The following is a 12,035-nucleotide window of genomic DNA, read 5'->3' on the forward strand; positions in this document are numbered from 1 at the left end:
TAGGATCCAAAAAATAGGATCCAGAAGAGTCCAGGGGAAAAGGGAAAATTGGTAAATAAAATTGTGAAGTTTAAGCCTTACCAAGGAAGAAGCAGAAAATACAGTGTGTGTGTACGCATAAAAATATACTGTATAAATCTATATAAAATAAGCAAAAGTATATAAAAACTACAGTAGCTTAATCTGTTCAAAATTGTTCATGAGCCAGTTTCAGCCCCAAAGGATTAGTTCAGAGGGAAAAGTTACATTCAAATACAAAGGGACAGCTTCAAGGAAAGAAAACCCTTCTGTCGAAAAGAAGGTCATCAGGCAAACAGGGCTCCAAAGGCCCCAGCAAACTCAGAGCTAAACAATTAAAAAATAACCAAAGAAACAGAAGTGAGCTCCAGCACAGATTGCGATCTCTTTTTGATCCCCTTTCACTGCCAATTTTCTTGTCTTCTGCTTTGCTCTTTTCTCTCACACATTTCTCATTAAAATTCAGTTCTGTATCAGTAAATGACATTCAGAGCAGACTCCTGTAAAACTGGTATTTTATTTTAAATTAGTTATTTTGGGGGAGTGACATACTCCAAGCCGTATCAGAGTACATGGAGACACATGAAGGTCACTCAGAGCTGCTAACGAGTCTTCTGTCTTCTTCACCCCTGATACATGATCTCAGCTTGACTAAAGCCTTGCCAAGCTTTTTGTTCTCATGTTCCAGAAGGGGGTCCAGGCCAGCAGACATAGACATTTCAGCCCTAAAAGCAGACATTCAGGCCTGCTGAAACCACAAGCCAGAGTTTTCTTGATTAGTTTGCTTCCATTCCACAGTTTCTAGTGATCACCTTCACCATGCATGCAGATTTGCCCCAGAAACTGAGCTGAGTAATCTCCCCTATCTCCTTTAGTTTTAACACTATGATATAGATATAGATATAGATATAGATATAAATACACATCATAGGGTGCATAAGTTACAGCATATATATAATAATATGCATTTGCGCACATGCACACATATACACAAATTATATTCCTATATTACATTTATATCCCACCTTTCTTCCATTCAAGGTAGTACATACATAAGAATTCATTCTTAGTTGGTCTCTTATCCAGGCATTGACTAGGCCCAGCCCTGATCAGTTTTAGGGCTCCTGCGCTGTAGTCTAGATGATGTTGTTGTACAGAACAAACATTGCAGGACATGATCATTCACCTTTGCTCAGAAAAACAAAAATGTTAATTGCCTTAAAGGAAATATATACAATACATAAACTGCAGAGAAGATTTAACTGGTTAAACAAAAGAATCTGGCCATTCTCAGGTCAGTGAAGTTCACATTTCAGGACAGGACATGAATTGCAACTTTCCTTAGGTCAGTGTAATTTACTTCATACCATAAAAAGAGAGGAGTGGAAATACCTTGTACCTAAAGAGGATGAAGAGTGTTAGCTCAGCAAATACATTAAAAAGATGGCTTATCTTGTATTTTTACCTATGACTACCAGTCATGTTTGCCCAGGGCGTCTGAGCGTTCTTCTGCCATCAAGATCATTACTCTGATAACAGACGATTTACAATTTAATCTTGAGTTATCTGAGATACTACCACATAAGACTAGTTACAGCAGATGATGAGGATGACATTAGTAATATAACACCATCAGTGTGAACGGAGGACATCAGCTCCACTAGAAGTATACAAACCACCATGGACGAGATGCTAATGTTTAAGCAGTATATAAATGCCTTAAAGAAAATATAGTAAAAACAAGGTAGTTTATATCAAGTTTGCTGTTTCAGTGTAAGTGACTCGTTGCTTTGGTGAGAAAAGTGTAGGATTCTTTACAGTGTGGGCTGGGTGCAGGGGAGTGTCTCAGAATGGCATTTGGTGTACCCAACTGCAATGTTTTCTTCTTCTGTAATCTCCACAGGAGAACTACTGAGAGGAAACTGAAATGTGCACAAGTTGATATAATAGCAGCCGTCCTCCAGGGACTATATTGCTTTCAGCTTGATGTGAGTGTTGGTTTGAAATAGCCCTTAGTCAAATATTTATCACATTTGGGGGAATGTGGTACATTTTAGGCACAGGAAAATTCCCCCCCATGCTTTCAAACAAATGTCATCATCACATGCCATGCACATAAAACCTAAGATAGCAAACTCCTCTCATGAAGATGCACTGAAAGACTGCATGGGGGGGAGGAACTTTGGCAACTTTGGCTACCCCTTGTCTGCTAACACACACAGTGGCCATCCCACCCCCTCCAGAAGCTTCAACAGTGTGTAAAGGGACTCTGTGTGTACTGATGTATGCATCTAGAGTTTTCTCACACAAAGGAGGAGGATGCAGTGGAGCTCTAAGCACATCCATGTATGGTCAGCACATTTACACACCATCAAAACTTGTGAATGAGGGGCGTGAGTAATCCAAACAGCACCTGTTTGTTCAATGAGGGGAGAGACATCTGACTTCTGTCTAGGGTTGCCAGGTTCCTGGCCTGAGACTGATCCTGTATCTTTAGGAGAAGAGAAAGTCAGCCAAGTGCAGGTGTTCTTGCAACCCTGTAATGAGAAAAACCACAAGGTGGAATTCTTCCTTCCCCCTGCACAACTTTTAAAGATACAGAAGACCTCTTGGTTACCAGGCCTGGTAAGAACACCTGCACTTGGCTGACTTTCTCTTCTCCTAAAGATACAGGATCAGCCTCTGAGCATATGGTGAGTGGTGGCAACACCTGCCATCTTCAAAGATGGAGAATTATGTTTTTGTATGTTTGTTGATGTTCTTACTTCTCTTCTTTCCTGTGTTACTAATGTTTCTACAGAGAATTTAAACTAGAAAATCTTATTTTCCTCATTATTCATCTGTGTGAAATTTATTTTTATTAATTTCAAAGCCTTTTTATTGGTCAATGTCATATGATGGCGAAGATAGCCTTTTGTGTTTCAAATTGGAGATTATGCTCTATTTCTATTTTGGGTGCATTAACAGTTGAATCTGAAACTGGAGTTTGATGTAAAATCAAACTGATTACAATATGTTGCTACTTCAGCAATGACTCTAGCTGTTGGAAAAAAGAGGGCGCATGTTTTCAGCCTCCTGTGTTTAAACCACTTCATTTAAGACAAGGTGGGCATGGTCAATTAAAAACATAGAGCACACCTAGAATTTTGCTAGAATATATTTCACCTCCCACTGTTTTATCTTGTGCAAACTGAGATACGCTTGATATCCACTGGAGACTATTCAGCAGAATAGTCAGTGCTGTTATTCCACAATTATGTTTGGAGTTTTTTTAGTGTAAATTATGCAAAGTGTTGCTGTACTTCACATATTCACAGAAATAGAAACAAAAGAAAATGATTTCCTACAGGAAACTTCACTAAAATTGCAAAGTAAATCAGACATATTTAAAGTGACCATCTGAACTATATCAACTATCTTAATAATGTTGCTTCCTCCCTGCTAAAACAAGATCAGCACAGCATATGTTTTCTTTCTATTATGGTGTTGCCACCACTTACCATATGCTCAGAGGCACATGTTACCAAATTCTTCCAAGCTACACAGGAAGTGGATTGGACTGTGAAAGACCAACCTAAATTGTGTTTGCCTTTTGACAAATTTCTATGGCAGTATGATATCTCAGAGAGGAGGCCAGGTCTCCTGCTTCCCTGGTGCATTCACTATAGCTGCCCAATTTCCCTGCTCTTTAAAGTTTGATACAAATATCTATGGGCTATAGGTACATTCTTTTTTTTTTTTCAATAATTTTTATTCAGATTTTCATAAAACATACAAGACAAAATCATAAAACATTCAAAGACAAAAAACAAAACCAAAAATAGTTAAACAAAAAGAAAAAAAGAAAAAAAAAAACAAAAATAAAAAATAAAGAGTAAAATATTGACTTCCCATTTGTCAAAGATCAAATCAGTTATAAGTCTATAATATATAACAATCCTGTCTCTTAAGTCATATTATAAAATCACTTTCCTCCAGTAGTTATCTTACTTAATCATCAAATCTCATAAACATTACTTTATTCTTTCCACAAAAAGTCAAAGAGAGGTTTCAATTCTTTAAGAAATATATCTATCAATTTTTTTTTCCAGATAAGCATATCGATTAATCCATCTCATTACTAATTATGATAATCTTATTGTCATAACCATAGTCAAAATAAACATTTCAATTAATCCATCACATCAGAATCTGTTAGGTTCAATAATTTCAGTAGCCATTGTTCTATTATCTCTATTAGTTCCATTTTCCATCTTCCATCTTCAGTAGTCTTGTTAAGTCCAGTAATTTCAATATCCAATCTTCCATTATCAGTATTCCATAATAATCTTGCTGTCAAAGCCATAGTCATATAGTAAGAGTCTGATGGGGATTACCTCTATCCCAAATATTTTCTTGCCATCCATTCTGAATAGGTTGCTGAAATACTGCTGTAAAATCATATCTCTGTTCTTTTTTTCAAAATACACTGGGTCATCTCTTAAAAGTTTTTCCATTGTCACATGGCTGCAGTTAATTCCATAGATTTTCTCTATATTGGGCTCCATCACATCATTCCAGTCCAGAAGATTATCCATGCCATTGATAACTTTATCTCTAGAATCTTCATTCATTTCTTCAGAGATAACATTGAGTTCCAAACAATAGATTTTATTTCTAAAGTCCATAGACTCCAAATCTTGTTCCTGTTCCACGTTGGTTCCAATCTCCGGGATCTCCTCTCTCACAGGGACCCCTATTCCAGTCTCCAGGGTCACCTCTCTCACAGGGACCCCTGTTCCAATCTCCGGGGTCTCCTCTCTCACAGGGACCCCTTCCAGGGTCACCTCTCTCACAGGGACCCTTATATCTTTAATCTCCTGCTTCATTTTACTCAATTCAATTTTCATTATCTCAATCTCATCCATTATTTTCTGAAACATAGTTATTTCCAGATTTTCAGCCACTTTCTTAATTGCCATTTTAAAAGAAAAATATAGGAAAACCACTTCTTATTTCAGCAACAATTGGGTTAATACTCCAAACTTGGTGACATCACAGTATAAACAGAGCAGACAGCCTTATCTCTCCAATAGTTAAGTAAACAAAATGCAGTTCCCAGGATCGAAACAATTAATGGCAATCGTCAAGAAACAGATTCGTCAAAATAAAATAGACCAAAAAGAGAGTAGTCTCAAAACAGTATAATATTTTTCAAAATAAAAATCTGGAATAGAAATCCCTCTTCTGTGTATATCTTTAGAATGCAAATCCAGGACAGCTTTTTGCAACAAAAACAGAGATAAGCTATTAATTAGTGCGTAGCAGAGAGAAGTTATGGCTCCCCAGTGAGATGTCAAAAACTGATCAATCTGGCAAATCTCTTTTAAACAGCAACAATTTAAGTCAAGTAAAAGAAAAATATAGAAAGAAGGGTGCTTGCCTGTTAGTGCGTTCTCTCTTAGAAGATAAGATGAACGTTCGCTTTAACAGATAGAGCTTGCTGTTGAAAATCCGTCCCACCTTCGTCGGCTGGACCTCGTCCCATAAATTAATGAGATCTGGTCGTCCCAACAAAAATAGGCTTTGAGGTTAATCTCTTCGTTTCTCCCTACCCGGGAGAAGTTTAATCAGTCAAAAAAAAAAGAAAAAACTGACTGATATATCTGAATAAGCTTCTTTTGAGGCAGGAGCCCGTCTCAAAAGCAGGCACAGGCTAAGTCACCCTTCCCGGAAGTCGCTATAGGTACATTCTTAAACAACAAGGTTTTTTGGCTATTAGTGAATTTCTCTGCTTTTTAATTCAGGAGGTAAGAAATGGGATCCTGTCCAAGTTTGCTGAGAATGGATTGATCATTTGCATGCTTATTGAGTTCAGTGGGATTTACTCCCCTGCAATCATGCTTAGCATAGGTGAAACTGACCACAGGGGATGGGGAGGGGAGGGGAGGGGGAGGAGGAGGAGGAGGAGGGAGGGGAAAAGGGCAGAGGGGGATGGGAACTGGCAGGAGGGGGAGGGGAGGAGAAAGATAGGTTTGATCATTTGCATGTTTGAGTTCAGTGGGATTTACTCCCGTGCAATCATGCTTAGGATAGGTAAAACTGACCATGGGGAGGAGGGAGGAGGAAGGGGAGAGGGAGGAGAGAGGAGGGAAGGGAGGGGCAAGAGGGAGGGGATAGAAGGGAGGAGAAGGAAGGGTGGGTTTGATCATTTGCATACCTTTTGAGTTCAATGGGATTTATTTCTGTGCAGTCATATTTGGAAATGGACTGCCTTCAAGTCGATCCCGACTTATGGTGACCCTATGAATAGAGTTTTCATGGTAAAGGGTATTCAGAGGCGGTTTTACCATTGCCTTACTCCGAGGCTTAGAGGCAGTGACTGGCCCAAGGTCACCCAGTGAGCTTCATGTCTGTGTGGGGATTCAAACCCTGGTCTCCCACGTCGTAGTCCAACACTGTCCTGGGGGAGGGGCAGGGAGGGGAGGAGGGGGGAGGAGATTGGATGGGTGGGCAGTGGGCAGAGGGGAAACCCCTTTCCTTTCCAAAAGGAAAACGTTGTGAACAGTATCATTGCTTTTCAGCGTTTCCCCCACCCTTTTATTCTACAGCAGGCACATGGAGCCTGCCACCCAAATTTAAACCAAAGCTGCCCTTAACCACATCCACACCAGGCCTTTATTTCACTTTGGACAGTCATGGCTTCTCTCAAAGTTAGTGAAGGGTTCTGAGAGTTGCTAGGAGACGCCCTGTTCCCCTCGCAGACCTTCAGTCAGGGCGGCTGACAGTTAAACCAGTCTGGCCACTGGAGCTCTGTCAGTGGAATAAGGGTCTCCTCTGGGCACCCTTCACAAACTACACTTCCCAGGATTCTCTGGGGGAAGCCATGACTGTCTCAAGTGAAATCAAAGTCTGGTGTGGGTGTGACTAGCCAAGCCCAGCAGCTGTGAGTCTGACTTTTAGAACACAGAGTTGGTTCTTACTGAGCATGCCCAACACTATCATTCAGTTCAATGCAAAAGTTATTAAATTAATTAAAAATCAGCCAGGCATTTTTTTTAACTTTTAAACTGCAGAAGATGAAGGTCAGAGTATGGGGAAAGGTCAGTATTAGGATTACAGGTACTCTGTGAACATGGCTGATTTTTAATGAATTTTAACATATTATGAAAACTCTGACAGAAGAAAGTCCAACAGGGGTCTGGGTTTTTTCCCTCTCTTTTTAGACTTTGAACTTTCTATTCTCTCTGACTGTTTTGTGTATCGCCATGAAAATTTAGAGGGTTGTTAAACAAGCCTTTAATTAAATATTGTGGAATGTGAAAAATCCACGCTGGCTATAGTCTCGTGGCTGTATGTGTGTCATTTGGAAGCTGTGGCTCTGAAACCATTACCGTGACCTCAAAGCTAGTGACTACTGAAGTGGGTTTGGTTCAAGTCTCCAGAGCAGTAAGTGTAAGGGTTGGGTCTTGCTCCTGGGAACCTCTGTGAGTCCATTGATACTGAATTCCCCTTGACTCAGAGTGTGAGACCAAGCTAAGAAATAGTGGCAGTCTACCTACCTTACAGGGTTGGTGCTGGGTTTAACTCCTGGTAAGGGAGGCATGAGGTGTGCCTGGCAGGGGTCAATTGTCCTGGGGTTAGGGGATTGAACCCTGGATCTCTGACATGTACCTCTTCAGAATTCTATGTATCACATCCACAAAAACACATTTAAAGCACATGGCTTCCCCCAATGAATCCTGGGAACTGTAGTTTATTAAGGGTAATGGGAATTGTAGCTCTATGAGGGTTAAACTACAGTTCCCAGGATTCTTTGGGAGAAGCCATGTGCTTTATATGTATGGTGTGGATGCTAACTGAATCAGTCCTAACTTATTCCTTGTGAAGTGAAAATACCATTGTTGTTGTTATATGCCTTCAAGTTGATTACGACTTAGGGTGACCCTATGAATCAGCAGCCTCCAATAGCATCTGTTATAAACCACCCTGTTCAGATCTTGTAGGTTCAGGTGTGTGGCTTCCTTTATGGAATCAGTCCATCTCTTGTTTGGCCTTCCTCTTTTTCTACTCCCTGCTGTTTTTCCCAGCATTATTGTTTTTTCTAGTGAATCATGTCTTCTCATTATGTGTCCAAAGTATAACCTCAGTTTCATCATTTTAGCTTCTAGTGACAGTTCTGGTTTAATTTGTTCTAACACCCAATTATTTGTCTTTTTCACGGTCCATGTTATACACAAAGCTCTCCTCCAACACATTTCAAATGAGTTTATTTTTCTCTTATCTATTTTTTCATGTCCAACTGTCACATCCATACATAGAGATCGGGAATACCATGGTCTGAATGATCCTGACTTTAGTGTTCAGCAATACATCTTTGCATTTCGGGACCTTTTCTAGTTCTCTCATAGCTGCCCTTGTCAGTCCTAGCCTCCTTCTGATTTTTTTTACTACCGTCTCTATTTTGGTTAATGACTGTGCCGAAGTATTATAATCCTTGACAAGTTCAATATCATTGTCATCTTTAAAGTTACATAAATCTTCTGTTGTCATTACTTTAGTCTTCTTGACGTTTCAGCTGTAGTCCTGCTTTTGTGCTTTCCTCTAACTTTCATCAGCATTCGTTTCAAATCATTACTGGTTTCTGCTAGTAGTATGGTATCATCTGCATATCTTAAATTATCGATATTTCTCCCTCCAATTTTCACACCTCCTTCATCTTGGTCCAATCCCACTTTCTGTATGATATGTTCTGTGTATATAAGTGACACCATAAAGACTTTAGGTATTGTGATATGAGCTTTCATTGTCCGTTACGTCCCTCTAACAATTATCATTTCCCATCCACTTCAGAAAGTTAAAAGCTTAGAGCAGAGGAGGAGCATAAGTCTGTTGCAGCAAAAATAAGAGTTGTGTGAAACCTTAAAGCCTAGCAGACTTATTGTGACAAATGCTTTTGTGGACTAACACTCCACAATAAATTCTTCCTTTTTTAAAGTGTTTTTATTGATTTTTCAATAACAATTATACAGTGAAGAAATGTGTACACAGTACATTTGTAAGTCAAGTACATCTAAAGATCTAGCTCAAAACTGATGAGCACAATATAAAACCAACTCCTCCCCAGGAAAAGTGAGAATAAGGACTCTTGCCGGACAGCCGAGTTATAGTCAAAAGTAACAGACACACACTACAGCAAAGGACTCAAACATCATTGAAACACACCACAAAGACATTAGAAGATGGGGGAAAGCATTACTGTACTCAATCTGTAAAATACACACATTGACCAAAAAAAGGAGCATGCATTCCATATCCTGGCATAATGGGATGGAGGACTGTGGTTATGCTCTGTCTTATTTACATATGTGATAAAGGGGTACTAAACCAAAATAAACTTAATATTTTTTTAGATTCCTTATGAGTTAGTTTCTCCATAAATGCCATGAGCCAAACTTTGTGATACCAATATTTGATTGTGGCACCTTCTATTGTTGTGCTATTAAACAGGCTACCATTAATAATAGACCAATCAAGGTTTTATCAGTTATGTCCATATTAGTTTCTGTGAAAAAAATTAATACTGCCAATTGCAGGGTCCTATTTACTGGCTGAGACATCTAACACTCTTGCTTTTGCTGCAACAGGCTAACAAAACTGTAACTCTGGAAGCCATCACCTTTCTGAAGTATGTGTGTGTGTTGTGTAGTAATAATAAGAAAGGAAGGCTATTATTTGTGTGTACTTCCAGTACCTGGAAATCTCTTACCACATTAGCTGAAAGTCAAAACCAAAAACCAGCAGGTGGGAAATGACTCACCAAAACCTAAAAAGACTCATCTTTTTGTGTGTGATCATTACACTGCCTTATGGAATTTCATTATTTCAGCTTCTAAAGCAGAAGAGAAACCTGATATACCTGCTTCAAGGCTGCATCTTGGGGCCATGTTATTCATGAAATTTTCTCCACTCTTTAATCACTTTTTGCATACAAAAGAAAAATTCTATTGGCCATGTTCAAAAACTGTGGAGCGTTTGCCGTGACTTTACAGGTGTGTGGAGCCACAGCTGAATGCTTGCAACCACGTCAAAATAAGGCATAGAGGGTTTTTTCCCATTGGGAAAAAGTAATTTGTGAAGCAGTCTTCAATTTACAATTTAAAGATATGGGCGCTGTCTTGCGAGTCCCATTTCTGTGCAAATCTTATGTGAAAATGATAGTACATGTAAATTAACTTGGAGAGGGGGAAAATCCACACAGGAAGAGATTCCTCATATTCATTTGAATTTCCTGAATAGTCTCTCAAATATTGGTAAAGTGTTAAGATACTTTGCCTGTATGTATGTAATAGTTAACCCAGAAGCAATTTTGGTTTGCTATGGCTGGTGGACATGTATAAACTCACATGAACAATAAAGGATTTAGTGAACTATACAGCCACTATTTTTGTGACTTCTGCAACTATTGCCAACAATAGCAATGAAAACCTATATACAAATGACTAAGGAATGTCCATCAAACACTTTATGAATATGGTAAGGGTTGCATCCCCATTCTTCATGATTACACTGAGATAAAATGAAATGGTGCACTTTCTTGTGTAGTTTTTGAAGCAGTTAAAAGGTTGCTCTATTAACTCCACCTTTTCTTGGTAAGAATGATCTTCTCAAGTACATCAAATGAAAGGAGATACCCACTAGCAGTAAGAGTGCCTGATATTAGGGTTGTCACTTTTTTCTGACAGTGTTTAACACCTACTTGACAAGTAGAAATTCAACAGTAAGGTTCCCCCATCTCTATGGCTGCAGCACACCCAGTGGCATCCCTAGGGGGGTGCGGGAGGTGCGGACCGCACTGGGTGACACCATCCCAGGGGGTGATACCCACAGCCGCCCCACCCCTAGGCACCAGGAAGCTGGGCAGTTGCAGGGACCCAGGGAAGCAGCAGCAGCAAAGATGAAGGGCACGCCAGAGAAGGGGAGAGAGAGAGAGATAAGCAACCCCCCCCAGCCAATAAGCTACGAGGGCCTGCCCCCAGAGGAGACGCAGTCTGTGGGGCCAATTGGCTGCGCCCTCCCATTTTACCTTTGGCCTCCCTTCCCTCGCCCTGTGAGGCCGGCGTCCACACCCCCTCCAGGTTGCCTGGTAAAGCCTGAGGCCTGGCTGGGGCCTGCTCGCCACTTGCCGCCTGCTGAGATGCCGCACGGCTTCAAGGCCAGAGACCTCGCCTTCACCAAGATGAAGGGATACCTGCACTGGCCTGCCCAGGTAGGTCTGTGTGAGAGAGATTAAAAGAGTGGGGGGGCAGGGAGGGAGGGAGAAAGAGTGCTCCTTGTCACCTGGCAACCACACCCCTCCCTCCCTCCCTCCCTCCCGCACTGGGTGACACCAACCCTAGTGACGCTACTGAGCACACCATACATTTAAAACACATTCCCCACCGCCTCCAGCCAAAGAACCCTCAGAGCTGTTGTTTGTTAAGGGTGCTAGGAACTGTAGCTCTGTGAGGGGTAAACTAAAGTCCCCAGGATTCTCCGGGGGGGGGGGGAATGTGCTTTAAATGTGTGGTCTGTAAGCAGCCTATATGAGCTCTCCAGCAAAGGGGGATGCCATCCCTACCAGTTATCATAGCTGAGGACAGATTCCTTATTTTGTTATGTGCCTTCAAGTCGATTATGACTTATAGCGACCCTATGAATCAGTGACCTCCAAGAGCATCTGTTGTGAACTGCCCTGTTCAGATCTTGTAAGTTCAGGTCTGTGGCTTCCTTTATGGAATCAATCCATCTCTTTGGCCTTCTTCATTTTCTACTCCCTGCTGTTTTTCCCAGCATTATTGTCTTTTCCAGTGAATCATGTCTTCTCATGATGTGTCCAAAGTATGATCATCTCAGTTTCATCATTTTAGCTTCTAGTGACAGTTCTGGTTTAATTTGTTCTAACACCCAATTATTGGTCTTTTTTTGCAGCCCATGGTATGCGCAAAGCTCTCCTCCACCACCACATTGCAAATGAGTTGATTTTTCTCTTATCTGCT

At 40.6% G+C, this 12,035-nt stretch overlaps 1 long non-coding RNA gene across 2 annotated transcripts; it reads right to left on the reverse strand.

Moving 5' to 3' along the window:
- Window positions 1–527: 527 nt before the first annotated feature.
- LOC133365588 (uncharacterized) lies at window positions 528–2,503 on the reverse strand. Of its 2 annotated transcripts, none has more exons than XR_009758253.1 (3): window positions 2,432–2,503; window positions 1,044–1,204; window positions 528–763 (listed from the first exon to the last, which is right to left on the reverse strand). It is a non-coding gene; the product is annotated as an uncharacterized LOC133365588 (long non-coding RNA). The 2 variants fall into 2 exon arrangements; XR_009758254.1 differs by having other exon boundaries at window positions 528–766.
- Window positions 2,504–12,035: the final 9,532 nt, after the last annotated feature.

Source organism: Rhineura floridana, chromosome 10 (genome assembly GCF_030035675.1).
Source record: "Rhineura floridana isolate rRhiFlo1 chromosome 10, rRhiFlo1.hap2, whole genome shotgun sequence".
Classification (NCBI taxonomy): domain Eukaryota; kingdom Metazoa; phylum Chordata; class Lepidosauria; order Squamata; family Rhineuridae; genus Rhineura; species Rhineura floridana.